Source organism: Martes martes, assembly GCF_963455335.1.
Source record: "Martes martes genome assembly, chromosome: 5".
Taxonomy (NCBI): domain Eukaryota; kingdom Metazoa; phylum Chordata; class Mammalia; order Carnivora; family Mustelidae; genus Martes; species Martes martes.
In genome coordinates, this window is record NC_137892.1 from 8,582,957 (window position 1) to 8,598,533 (window position 15,577).

A 15,577-nucleotide genomic window follows, 5' to 3' on the forward strand; every position below is an offset into this window, starting at 1 on the left:
CTACCCAGCACCCTGCAATTGCACTACTGATTATTTACCCCATAGATACGGATGTAATGAAAAGAAGGGTCATCTGTACTCCAGTGTTCATAGCAGAAATGGCCACAGTCAACAAACTGTGGAAAGAGTCAGGATGCCCTTCAACTGATGAATGGATATGGAAGATATGGGCCATATATGCAATGGGATATTACTCAGGTATCAGAAAGGATGAATACCCAACTTTTGTATCAACATGGTTGGGACTGTGTTGTTTAATAAACACATGAATGACTGAATTATGTACTCTTCTCTACATTACATCTGCTTACATAGATCCTTTTAATATTATGTGTTGAAATAGATTATATCTCCTTTTCATTGTGTTCCAGATATTACAATATATTTATTGTGACATGAAAGCACTGAGTAGATAGGGGTGAAATATATTACTTTAGAAGCTAAATAATGTTGATAATAACACAACTTTTCCAGCTTACAGTTTGGAAATGGATCCAATTTAAAAAATGTGGAGCGCTGGGTATTGTAAGCAGACAATGAATTATGGAACACTACATCAAAAAGTATGAGGTACTGTATAGTGACTAACATAAAATTTTTAAAAATATATAACTTTAAGCTATTTTGAAACAAGCAGGATTCAAAATATTTATCATCAATTTATCAATTTCATAAATATTTCTGGGAGCTTACATATTCCAAAACAGTATCCCAAACAAAGTGATCTGTGTTGTTCAGTCTCAATCAATAAGGGGTTCCCAAACTGACTCTTTCCTGTACAAATATCCATTATATCAACAGTCTTCTCATGGCCCCAATAACCTCTTTATTCCTCAGGCTGTAGATAAATGGGTTCAGAAGGGGTGTGATGATGTTGTAAAACACTGCCACTGCCTTATCCTGTCCTTGGGAATGCAAGGAGTGTGGCCTTGTATAGGTGGAGAGAGCAGTCACATAGAATAAGCTTGCCACTATCAAGTGAGAGGAGCAAGTGGAGATAGCTTTTGTCTGTCCTTTACCCGAGATCATCTGGAACACCACAGTAAGGACACGGGCATAGGAAGCTAGAATAGCTATGAATGGCAGCAGCAGAATAATAAGTCCACTCAGAAGGACTGTATGCTCATACTGGGATGTGTCCTCGCACACCAGTTGTAATAGAGATGGAAGTTCACAGAAAAAGTGGTTGATGAGCCGTGATCTACAAAATGGAAGATGAAATACATACAATGTATGTACTAAAGCATTGATAGAACAGCTGGTCCATGCACATGTGACCATGAACCAACAGATCTTCTTGCTCATGAGTATGGGATAGTGTAAAGGGTGACAGATGGCTACATATCGATCATAAGACATGAAACCAAGAAGAAGGGCTTCAGTCCCACCAAGGACTATGAACACAAATGTTTGAATCACACAGCCTAAAAAAGTAATGGTCTTACTATTTGACAGAAAGTTAGTGATCATCTTGGGCACTGTGGTGGAAATGTTCATTATATCCATGAAGGAGAGTTGACTGAGTAGAAAGTACATTGGAGTGTGGAGTCTGGTGTCCAGTTGAATGAGAAGAATCAGTATGATATTCCCTATCAGAGCCACTGCAAAAAGAATTACAATGGCAACAAAGAGGAAAGCATCCTTTTGACCAAACTGGAAAATACCAGAGAGTATAAAATCCATTTTGATGCTTTGATTTCCTGTCTTCATAGTTTAATTTCAAATATCACAACACATATTATCTGAATATTCCATGAAAAGTCAATGACCGCACTTCAAGAGAAAAGAAAATGAGGACTATTAAGTGCCTTGAATTGGCTACACACCATTTCCCTAACCAAGTAAAATATACAGACTTAACACTACTTTCATTTTCTTTGCAAAATGAGTGGAAAACAATTTATCATATTCCGGTAACTTTCAGAGAATAAACACTGGATAATCAGAACTTAACCAATCTCTTTACACATAAGACAACTGTTAGAGAATGTGTGTGTATTCAATTTCCATCATCTCTATATTTATTGATTATCAAATGTATTACTCACACTCAATTACCCAATGAATTTGTGACAGTATTAAAAGCACCCTAAATTTCTGTACAGTTTGAAAAATACATGTTTTATCCTCTTTTTTCCCTTTAAATACAGAATTCTTAGGTCTTTTTAAGCATATACAAAGTTATCTAATCATTTTTCCCCACCTCTGATTATAAAAGGTAATACTCTGGTAAGTATTAAAAACATTGAATGGGACACCTGGGTAGCTCAGTCAGTTAAACAGCTGCCTTTGGCTCAGGTCACGATCCCAGGGTCCTGGGACAGAGTCCACATTGGGCACCTTGTTCTGCGGGGAGCCTGTTTCTCCCTGTGTCTGTTGCTCCCCCTTCTTGTGCTCTCTCTTCCTTTCTGTGTCTGACAAATAAATAAATAAATAAAAGCTTTTAAAAAATAAAAACATTGAATGTTATAAAAATATTTTCATAAAGTTCAGGAAATTAATTTTAGGCTATGCCACATTAATGTATTATAAATTAAAAAATCACTTGATACACGAGGAAGAAGTATGAAAGTTCATGTTAAGATGAGAAGCACCTAAAAGATATGCATCTTCTTTCCCCCAAAAAAGAAATTCTCTAACACCTAGACACCTCCTCCAACATCCAAAATCATTTCTACTTATAGATAAAATTCTAAATGTGAGTTCCATTCACATTAATATAAAATAAATATATTAAGGACTGACAATTTTTATGATATGTTCACCAATGTAATTTAAAAATTACAACTCCCAATCTTAAAACAACTGTAATTATCACGTAGCTCTGGTGCACTAAGTAATGTCTTGGAATTTCAAGTTGAAGGAAAAAAAATTAAAATAACATCATCTTAAAGCTTGTTTTAAAACCAAACTTGTTTATCAAGTGAAAAGAAGCAATATTAAAGTTTATATTTACCATGCTTGATTTCAGAACATGTTATATGTTATTAGATCCACAAACTGAAAGTCAGCAATTTCTACCTAAAAAATCTTTATCAAATAAGCAATTATATATAGTTATTTTCATCATAATAAGACCTCATTATTCTTATAGTCCACACATATGTTTGCACTGTTTCTTTCCACATTTCCCTTGAATTACACCAAAATTTTTGGTGTAAATTTTATTTAAGGTAAAGGTATTAGACAACTGATGTCAGGAGATAGAAACTAAAGAAATGGAAGTCATACATACAGAAAATGTGTCAGCTCCTTCATATTTTCAGTCAGTAATAAGGTAAATAAATATCAAATGAAATTATTAATAATAACCAGGACTTGTATGGAACTATACAACTTACAATATATTTCCCTTTAATCAGACTGCATAAAATTCTCACCATGTATTTTTTTTAAATTTCCTGAAATACCTTATCTGTTTTAAATATTTTCATTATTTAAAAAAATATTGTTGGATATAAATTTGTCCTTTACATAATGCAAAACATTGTGGTTTAGCGAAGAAAGAAACAAAAGTATTCAGTAGTCCCATCAAGAATACAAGGATGCTCTAGGGTCATGCTCTCTTGCACATGGCTACCAAACTCTGGCTGTATCTAACTGTGACAAGATGGTCTTCATCCCCTTTGTCCTTTAAAGCTGGGATGATTCATATTCAATATAAGACCAAACAAATCTCAAATACTTAAGTCTATATTATTTTCACATAAGTCACTTAAGTGATATGTTGATAACATAGTCAACTATGTTGATTGAGAATATGTACATGTCAGATGCATAATAGAATTCACACTACATAATCATCAAATGAAATGAATTTTTTGAAATGGCATGTCTAAGACTAACCGCATATTTTCCTTTTCAATATAAGTTGTAGGAAACTCATCAAGGCACTGTAATTTCTTTTCACATCCTTCAGAGGACTCAGCAGATTAAACATCTCTTTGATAGCTGATTGTTACTGATAGACTGTTACTTACTGTAAATATTCCTTTCCCTCCACTAAACCAAGTCTTAGAGACTAAAAATGATGATGATATTTCCTTGAAACACTGTATTTTTTCAAGATGAGCAGACACACAAATTTTCTTTAATTTTATAAAATTATTAATGTAAAAGGCATTTCCTTTGAGGCATATAGCCTCTTACATTGAGCTGTCTCATTCTTCTGGAATTGTTTTTTCTTAAAACATTAAAAAGAAGAATGGAAGACGTATCTGCATTAGTATATATAGAAAGGTATCCTAACACCCATATAGTGGTAGTGATTACAGTTACAACAATTTATTCTTTAATAATTTTTTAAATCTTAATTAAAAGTCTAATTAATTATTTAATAATTTTTAAAATAAAATAATAGTATTTGTTGGTCATATATATGAATACTTACATATATTTTGAATAATCAAACTACTTAACATGACACACCTGTAGAGCAGCAAAAACAACAAATTCTAAGAGCAATCAAAAAGTATTCAAATCTCTAATTTGAAACACTTTTTAAGAGCTGTTAATGTAGTAAAATTCTGTAGGTCTTTAGTGACTTTAATGTTTTCCTTAGGAAATATGTCTTCAAGCATTTAGCATAACAAACTAAGCAGAAAATATAATTTAAATGTACAGTCATTTTCTTCCCTTCTTGTAAGATTTTTAATCTCTCTTGGTGGAAATTCATATTTTGGTTTCAACAGCCCTTTTGGGAAAACTTGGTCTCTAGTCCACAATTAAGCAATATTATACATTGCACATGATGCTTCATTAGAACTGCTGTCAGTGTTCCAAAAGGGAAAAAAAATAACCTGGAAGTCTGGCCAATTCTCTCATATATTCATCAAAGTGGGAAACAATCACATCACCAAATACTTAAAAACGTATTACTTAACTGTAGTTTATCTTTAACATATGTATATGGAATTGGAATCTGCATAATTAATAACTAATTGATGTACAGGTTTTTTGTGTACAAAAAAGCTAACAATTTTTGAGAAATTACATGACATTGCAAATGGTCTAGTTATATAGCTCATTGCCTTTGTACAACAATCATAAAAATCTTGGTATGCGCATGCCTGGATGGCTCACTTGCTTAACTGTCTGCTTTGGGCTCAGGTCATGATCACAGGGTTCTGGTGATCAAGTCAGTCCTCAGGCTCCTTACTCAGCAGGTAGCCTGCTTCTCCATTGGCCTGTCACTCTCCCTGCCTGCACTCTCTTTCTTTGAAAAATAAACAAATTTAAGAAGTGAGTTGGAGGAAATCAGAGGGGGAGATGAACCATGAGAGATTGTGGACTCTGAGAAACAAACCGAGGGTTTTGGAGGGGATGGGAGTGGGAGGTTGGGTGAATCTGGTGGTGGGTATTATGGAGGGCATATATTGCATGGAGCATTGGGTGTGGTGCATAAGCAATGAATTCTGGGACACTGAAAAGAAATAAAATAAAATAGAAAAAATATTAAAAAGTATTGGTATGTGTGTGTTGAGTTTGAGGAGTTCTTTATAGATCCTGGATATCAACCTTTTATCTGTACTGTCATTTGCAAATATCTTCTCCCATTCCGTGGGTTGCCTCTTTGTTTTGATGACTGTTTCTTTTGCTGTGCAGAAGCTTTTGATCTTGATGAAGTCCCAGAAGTTCATCTTTGCCTTTGTTTCCTTCGCCTTTGGAGACATATCTTGAAAGAAGTTGCTGTGGCTGATATCAAAGAGGTTACTGCCTATGTTCTCCTCGAGGATTCTGATGGATTCCTGTCTCACGTTGAGGTCTTTTATCCATTTCGAGTTTATCTTTGTGTACGGTGTAAGAGAATGGTCAAGTTTCAAAATCACATTGAGATACCACCTTACACCAGTTAGAATGGCCAAAATTAGCAAGACAGGAAACAACGTGTGTTGGAGAGGATGTGGAGAAAGGGGAACCCTCTTCCACTGTTGGTGGGAATGCAAACTGGTGCAGCCACTTTGGAGAACAGTGTGGAGATTCCTCAGGAAATTAAAAATAGATCTTCCCTATGACCCTGCAATTGCACTGCTGGGTATTTACCCCAAAGATACAGATGGAGTGAAAAGAAGGGCCATCTGTACCCCAATGTTTATAGCAGCCATGGCCACGGTCGCCAAACTGTGGAAAGAACCAAGATGCCCTTCAACGGATGAATGGATAAGGAAGATGTGGTCCATATACACTATGGAGTATTATGCCTCCATCAGAAAGGACGAATACCCAACTTTTGTAGCAACATGGACAGGACTGGAAGAGATTATGTTGAGTGAAATAAGTCAAGCAGAGAAAGTCAAGTATCATATGGTTTCACTTATTGGTGGAGCATGACAAATAATATAGAGGACAAGGGTAGATGGAGAGGAGAAGGGAGTTGAGGGAAATTGGAAGGGGAGGTGAACCATGAGAGACTATGGACTCTGTAAAACAACCTGAGGGTTTTGAAGGGGCGGGGTGTGGGAGGTTCTGGGAACCTGGTGGTGGGTATTAGGGAGGGCACAGATTGCATGGAGCACTGGGTGTGGTGAAAAAACAATGAATACTGTTACGCTGAAAAAAAAAAAAAAGTATTGGTATGGTTTTAAAGTAGAATTTAGGGGTTTCTTAAATTCCAAAATGGGAAAATTGTGCCTAAATTCAAGGAGAATAATTTAAATAACATGGTATTAATTTAATCATTTTGTATATAAATAATATTTATTGCATTTTTAGAAATTAAGGGGACTTTGAGTTTTAAACCATTAATCCCCTTAACTAACTTTATGGGATGAAACAAAGCAATTATTCTACACAAATTTGAAAAAAGAAAACAAAAACACCAAGAACAACAAAGTAAAGGGAAAGGAAAGAGTTGTAGAACTTGAAGGTCAAGGTAACATACTTTAGAGTTCACAGGGAATATACAGAGATCTACTTTATACTTTAAGTAACTTGAATACATCAGTAAGTTAAAAGTAAAATGAGTACATCTCTTATCTTTATTTCTCCCAATTATTTTATGTATAAAATTTAGTTTACTTTTCTATAAAGTACCTTAGTTTTGGAAAGACTTTCTCCACAAAGAATAGTGCAACATCAATCACTGAATGCCAGTCTGCAAAGGGGAAAATAGGAGTATGGAATCCAGATCTCTGATTTTAAATAAAGTTTGAGTCCCATAAGTAATCAACACTTCCCTCACGGTTAGCCACTGATGGAAGTAATTTTAGCCTATCATGGGAAAAACCTACAATTTTGATAACTTGACATGCACAGTCTTAAGAGGTTACCTTAAGAAAAAAAGTGTGATACACAATGAAAATATGACATTTGAAGGGCCTGTGCAAGGGAGAGAACCTAAGGCTAACTTCTTTACCTTCAAGATAAATCAGCCTCTGAATTTAGGTCTAATACTTCATGATAATGGTTACAACTGTTGTTGTTGTTGTTTTATTTTCAGTTGACACAGTGTGTGAAAAATTTTCAAATGTATTATGGTCCAACAAATGTAAACTACTTAGGATAGTTACAAAAAAGTTAGTAATCCCATCAAAAAAATGCTTGTAATATAAAAGTGAGGATATGCTCTTAATTTCCCAACATTCAGCAACAGGGTTTAAGTGCAGTGTACTGATGGAATGGAGCTAGGGGAGGATAGCTTACTCTGCATAAATGAGATAACCAGACTTACTGTTAGATTTCTTTATTCATAAGTTTACTCATATTTTTCTATTGTGAATGGTTTTTGCACATAGAACTGAGGGTAATTAACTAGTAATTAATTAGTAAATACAGGCAAGCGATTTACAATATTGCCTGACACACAGCAAACACCCAATACATACTAATTTTTGTTTTGACTATTGATTTTACTGTTATTTTTCTTCTTTTTTCAATTGTCATTCTACATAAACTAAGATGGATTCAGAACAGAGGCATGTCCTTTATTGTATTCCTCTAGTGTGTATACTTTATTAATTGTTCAATTAAAGACTCAGAAGCAAAAAAAGAACAAGCTATCCAGAGTAATTTAAATGAAACCTGCAATACAGCAAATTTCTCCAACTACAGACCCAGCCCAATGTAATCACATGGCTGCTGTACATGGCTTACTTCCTCCCAGCTGCAAGGTAGACTCCCAACCCCACTTAACAAATGCTTGTTTTCCCACCACATGAGGCACAATCTGAATCCACACATATGGTGTTTGAGCCCCAATATTGTATCAAGATAGTCAGGAGATCACTTTGGATACAGATGGTCCTTTGAATTCATTAAATTTAATTTCATTACATATTTAAATTAATTAAATAATGACAATAGAGACATGGAGCAGTATCCAATTTTTCTTTGATCCAGTCCTGGGAAAAGAGTAAGAGCAGAGGTATCATGAGGAGAACAGATTAGATAAATCAGCATATGTTGACATTCTTTAAGGCATACTAACACCTTGTGACATATCTGTCCCTTGAATCCTGGAAGAACATCAGGACAATTGGCTAGAATGTTCCAGCCGTCATTTCCCACAGACACTCCATGAAGAGCAATATATGGACAAACACAGTTTTGTCGGAATTCCAGCAACCAGTTAAAAAGCTGCAAAAAACAAGTGAATGCTCAACAAACAAAATCTCTGACTCAAAATGTCAGGAAATTTTGTGGCATTTTGCCTCCCCCTGCTATATCCCCCATCTGAGCAATGTGGTTTAGTCAAGAGGACACTTTTTAATTCTCAGTTCCATCCTTTAGACAAAAGAAGACTCCACTTGTTTATAAAGTTATGATTTGTGAAAGTACTGCCCAAGTGATTGTGTCTGTCTCCCCTGGCTCAGGACCCTGATGGGGGAAGTGGCATAGTTTGGAAGCCTCTGACAGCAGTGGCAGTTTCAGTGGAAAACTTGAGCACCAGTGAGCTATGATTTGTGGTGGGAAGCAAGAAATTAACAAAGAGACATTTAATATAAATCCAAGGTTTCCTTTTTAAAATTTTTTTTTATTTTTTTTATTTTTTATTTTTTTTTTAAATTTTTTTTTTATTTTTTCAGTGTTCCAATATTCATTGTTTATGGACCACACCCAGTGTTCCATGCAATACATGCCCACCTTAATACCCACCACCAGGCTCCCCCATTCACCACCCCCCTCTCCTCTAAAACCTTCAGTTTGTTTCTCAGAGTCCACAGTCTTTCATGATTCATCTCCCTCTGATTTACCCCAACTCACTTCTCTCCTTCACCCAATGTCCTCCGTGTTATTCCTTATGATCCACAAGTAAGTGAAGCCATATGATAATTGACTCTCTCTGCTTGACTTATTTCACTTTTCACTCCTCCAGTCCCATCCCTGTTGATATAAAAGTTGGGTATTCATCCTTTCTGATGAAGCATAATATTCCATTGTATACATGGACCATATCTTCTTTATCCATCCATCTGTTGAAGGGCATCTTGGATATTTCCACATTCTTTTCACTACATCTATGTCTTTGGGGTAAATATCCAGTAGTGCAATAGCAGGACTTCTAGGAAAAAAAAAACATAAAACAAAACAATAACTCAGGGACAAAACTCTAAGGAAATTTAAAAGTGTCATGTATGTAGGGAACTTGACCAAAATACACAGAAGTCCACCTTTACTTCTATAAGATTTGAAAGACAAAAACTAAAAATTAAGGTACATATATATTAATTGGCCCACATATGTAAAAGTATCATCTATGATATCAGTAACACAATGTGTTGTAGAGGTAGTCTTTTATGTAATTGTTGTGGACTTAATTGTGTCCCTTCTTAATTCATATGTTTAAATCCTAATTGCCACTATTTTATAATGTCTGTATTTGGAAATAGTACCTCAAATAGACAATTAAGTCAACATGGATCATATGGGTCACCTTCATCCAATATGTATGATTTCATATAGGCAGAGTTTAAGGTATAAACACTTTGAGATTTACAGTCATGTAAAGACAGAGAGAGAAGATGGATGTCTACAAGCCAAGGAAAGGGTTCCCAACAAAATTCAACTCTGCCAACCCCTTGATGTCCATCTTGTAGCCTCCAGAAAAGAGAAAATTAATTTCTATTATTAATTATAACCCAGGCTGTGATACTTTGATATGGCAGCCCTAGCAAACAAAAACCCTATGATAATGACAAAGAAAATACCAATAAACTATAGACAAAGGTAAATAAGAGATATATAGAAACATCTTATTATTAAAAAAAACAACAAATGAAAATGAAGGCATTAAAATGTAATGAAAGACAGCAAGAGCTATATCAAGAAAACACTTAACAAAAGAACATTGACAATTATTTTTCCACCAGTAATCATATTAAATGTCCCATTCAAAAGATAATGATTGACAGAATGGAATGGATTTAAAAAGAGAAAATAACTATGCTCTCTAAAGGATACTTTCCTTAGTTCTAACGACAGAGGCTGATAGATTGTTAATGAAATGACTAAAAAAAAAAAAAAAGATTGTTCTGAAGTAGTAACCAATAGAGATTAGTGGCAGTTATACTAATTTCACACACACACACACACACACACACACACACACACACACAGAACTGTAAAAAAGGAAAAGGATATTTATAGTAATAATGATGATACTTCACAATTTTAAATATATGTATACCAAACATCAAACATATCAAATATATATAGGAATTTTGACATAATTTCTCAAGTGAATATTGAACATTTTCCAAGATAGTCCTTATGTAAGACCACTAAACATTTATTAACATTTTAAGGAGAGTAAAGTCATACAAACTAGCTTTTCTTAGCATGATGAGATAAGATTAAAAATCATTAGTTGAAGGAAATCTGGGAAATCAAGAATATCTGTGAAAATTTAATTACATACTCATAACAAGAAACTGGTCAAAGAATTAAACACTAGGGAAATTGTAAGATATCCTGACACAAATGAAAATAACACAATGTACCAAAGTTTTATTAGATACAAGAAATATAATGTTAAGAGGGATTTCACAGTTGTAAGATTTCTCCTTTAGAAGACTGGCAGCTTGGGGCACCTGGGTGGCTCAGTGGGCTAAAGCCTCTGCCTTCAGCTCAGGTCATGATTCCAGGGTCCTGGGATCCAGCCCCACATCAGGCTCTCTGCTCAGTGGGGAGCCTGCTTCCTCTCTCTCTCTGCCTGCCTCTCTGCCTACTTGTGATCTCTGTCTGTCAAATAAATAAATAAAATCTAAAAAAAAAAAGACTGATAGCTTAAGGCTCTATGGAGATGGCAGTGTAGGAGGATCCTGAGCTAACCTAGTCCTAGAGATACACAAAATAACAACGACATCCATGCAAATACTCCTGAAGATAACCCAAAGATTTGCAGAGCAGACTCTCCAGTTACTCGTAGAGAGGATGCCACATTAAAAAAAATGTTAGCTGAAGTGGAGATGCAGTTGGAAACCAAACACTTCATGAGACTAACCATAAAAAGGAGGTACAGTATAAGCATGGAGAAAAGAGGGAATCAGAACCTCCAAGAAGTACCCCAATGATCTGTCACCTACACCAGGATTAAGGGTCCCTGTGCTATATTGTTCTGAAAAAACAGTGGGGCTTAAATTTCTGAATTTTTACAGTCAGATGGGAATAACTTGGTATTTTAGAAGTTAGCAGGTTTAACTCTGAAAGAGGCTGAAGGCAAGAAGAAACTGAGTCCTTTTTGCTACAGGGCTAGCACAAAAGCATATGAACAGCATTTTGAACAGCACCTGGAACATAAGTGAAGGAGATTCATATACTACTTCCAAAACATGCTTGGATGTATGTGTGTTGTGGGTGGGGAGAATCTATAGGTGACTTCTCCAATAACAAAAGAGCTGGCCAGTCCCATTTCGTCCCCTGTTAGTCAAGATAGCACCACAAGTGAAGAAGCAAGTGTGAATACTCTTCACCTATCTAGAGATCACCATGAATTCCACCCCCACATTCTCCTGCAGATCCACCTTATCCAACCCCTCCCATTACACAGGTGTCCATCCAAAGCATCTCTTGCCACAAAACACACAGCAAACAGCCCCAAGAGTGAGATGTGATACTCCAAACTGACTCCTGCCCTCGGGAGAGGGGAAGATACACATGTACACAACTGTGTCCACAGTCCCTGCAGCCAAATATTGGCTAGTAACACAGAAAGAGTAGACTGCCAATCAGAGCAACTGCAGCCCTAGCAGGTATGACCACTATTAAGGTCCATGATTAAAGCCTAAGGACACAAGCAAGGACATCATCCTTCATATAGTTCCTGCATATGAGCTTAGGACAGGCATTTGGCTGACTGCTGACACCATCCAACTTCTAGCTCATGGTGGAAAAGACTCATCTCTTAACAGCACAGGGACAAATACCTTCATAGTGTAACAAGCACAGTGGTCAATTTCAGTCAAATGGACTGAAGGAAAATATAGTTTGGTCACAATACTAAACTGCACACAATCCACATAGTGAACTCCTTAGAGTGCCTGGATCTGGTGAACGGGGGCACTGTGCTACTGGACACTACAGGATCTCTTCATAAAGCCACTACTGTTAAGGTCAAGAAATGTAGCTTATTTTCCAAATACATAGGAAACAAGCACAGAAGTTTACACATAATAATGAGGTGGAGAAATGGGTCCCAAATGAACAAGGACAAAACTAAATCAAGTTGTTAAATGAAACAGGAAGAATCAATATAACTTATAAATTCAAAGTAACGGCTATGAGATATTCATGGGATTTGAGAAAATATTTCAGTCTTTCAGTGAGACCTTTGGCAAAGAGAGAAAATATTCAAAAGAGAGCCAGTTTTGGATAATAAACTCAGTAACTGAAATAAAATACAGTAGAGGGAAGCAATGCATATAAAATGAGGCAAAGGAATAGATCAAGGAACTAAAGATGGATTAATGAAAAACAACAAAGGTGAACAGCAGAAAAGACAGAAAATAAGAATAATAAAATATGAGACTAGGTGATGAAACTCAGCAATAACATCAAGATTAATAACATTCACTTTATAAAGAATCCTGAAGGAGAGAGGAAAGAGGGGCAGGAAGTTTGTTTTAAGAAATGATAGTTGAAAACTTCACTAATTTGAATGAAGGATAGAGGTATCCAGATCCATGAGGCACAAAGAACTACCCCCCCGAAAAAATCAACACAAGGAGGTCCAAAAAAAGACACATCATATAAAAAATGGCAAAATGTAGTGATAAAGAGAAAATTATTTAAAATAGCACTAGAAAAGAAAAGAGTTACCCACAAGAAACATCATAAAACTATCAGTAAATTTCTTAGCAGAAACTTTGCAGGCCATACGGGTGTAGCATGTTACATTCAAAGTGGTGAAAGGAACAAGAAAACCTAAAAAATGTGAATATTTATGCATGTAATATAGGGACACTGAAATACATAAAGGAACTCTTAAGAGACATAAAGGAAGGTATTCACAGTAACACAATCGAGGACTTTAAGACCTCTCTCACATCTTTAGATAGATCATCTAGCCAGAAAATCAACAAGGAAAGAGTGGCTTGGAAAAACACCTTGTACCAGGTGGACCTAGTGGATACATATAGAACACTCCATTCAAAAAATATTGGAATACACAGTATTTTCAAGTGTATATGAAACATTCCCCAAAATCAGTCATATGATATGCCACAAAAAAAGACTCAAATTAAAAAAGATTGAAATTGTATCATTCATTTTGCTCACCACAATGGATGAAACTAGGAAGTAATTTTTTTTAAAAGATTTTTATTTACTTGACAGAGATCACAAGTATGCACAGAGGCAGGCAGAGAGAGAGGGGGAAGCAGGCTCCCTGCTGAGCTGAGAGCCTGATGTGGGGCTCAATCCCCGGACCCTGGGATCATGCCCTGAGCTGAAGGCAGAAGCTTTAATCCACTGAGCCACCCAGGCGCCCCTAAAAAGTAATTATAAGAAAAAAAAATTGGAAAGAACACAAATACATAGAGACTAAATAGCATGCTACTAAATATCAAATAGGTGAAGGAAGAAATAAGAGGAAATGAAAAACTATAGGGAGAAAAATGGAAAATAAAAGTACAAGGATCCCAATTCTTTGGAATGCAGCAGAACTGTTCTAAGAGGAAACATTATAATTATACTGGCATAGCTCACAGAGCAAGAAAAATCTCAAATAAACAACATAACATTACACCTAAAGAAACTAGGAAAACAAAACAAAAACCAAGCCAGTAGAAAGAAAATAAAATCAGAATGATTAAGTAAAAATAAATGAAATTGAAATGAAAAGCAAACAAACAAACAAAATCCCAGGAGCACAGATAAATGAATCCAGAATATTTATTTATTGTTTTGTAAAAATTATTTATTTATTCATTTGAGAGAGGGAAAGAGAACAAGCATTGGGGTGAGGGAGAGATGCAGAGGGAGAAGCAGACTCCCAGTTGAGCAAGGAACCTGAGTTGGGGCTCAATCCCAGGACTCTGAGATCATGACCTGAGATGAAGGCAGATGCTTAACCAACTGAGCCATCCAGAAGTACCACGTTTCGTTTTGTTTTGAGATCAAAAAATTGATAAAATTTAGCAAGAGTCATCAGAGAGAAAGAGATAACTCAAATAAAGAAAATCAGAAATATAGTAGGAGAAATAACAACTGACACCATAGAAATACAAAGACTTTTAAGAGAATCCTATGGAAAATTATTTGCCAACAAATTATAAAACCAAGAAGAAATGGATAAATTTGTAGAAATATATAACCTTCCATAACTGAATCAGGACAAAAAATTAAAACTGAACAGACAGATTATAATGAATAATGGAATGTTACCGTGGGGAAAAAAAAACTCACAACAAAGAAAGTGTCAAGCACTATACTCCATAGTATATATGGGCCATATCTTCTTTTTCCATTTGTCCGTTGAAGGGCATCTTGGTTCTTTCCACAGTTTGGTGACTGTGGCCATTGCTGTCATGAACATTTGGGTACAGATGACCCTTCTTTTCACTACATCTGTATCTTTGGGGTAAATACCAAGTGGTGCAATTGCAGGGTCATAGGGAAGCCCTATTTTTAATTTCTTAAGGAATCTCCACACTGTTTTCCAAAGTGGCTTCACCAAATTGCATTCCACCCAACAGTGTAAGAGGGTTCACCTTTCTCCACATCCTCTCCAACACACGTTGTTTACTGTCTTGTTAATTTTGGCTATTCTAACTGGTGTAAGGTGGTATCTCAATGTGGTTTTGATTTGAATCTCCATGATTGCTATTGATGATGAACATTTTTTTCATGTGTCTGTTAGCCATTTGTATGTCTTCTTTGGAGAAGTGTCTGTTCATATCTTCTGCCCATTTTTTTGTCATGATTATCTGTTTTGTGTGTGTTGAGTTTGAGGAGTTCTTTATAGATCCTGGATATCACCTCTTTGTCTATGGTGTCATTTGTGAATATCTTCTCCCATTCCGTGGGTTGCCTCTTTGTTTTGTTGACTGTTTCTTTTGCTGTGCAGAAGCTTTTGATCTTGATGAAGTCCCAAAAGTTCATTTTCACTTTTGTTTCCTTTGCCTTTGGAGACCTATCTTGA

General features: G+C 35.7%; 1 pseudogene across 1 annotated transcript; it reads right to left on the bottom strand.

Annotated features, from left to right (window-relative positions):
• Positions 1 to 744: 744 nt before the first annotated feature.
• Positions 745 to 1,710, bottom strand: LOC308342643 (olfactory receptor 2AK2-like; annotated as a pseudogene). The gene has a single exon. The product of its transcript is annotated as an olfactory receptor 2AK2-like (transcript).
• Between the last annotated feature and the right edge of the window lie 13,867 nt (positions 1,711 to 15,577).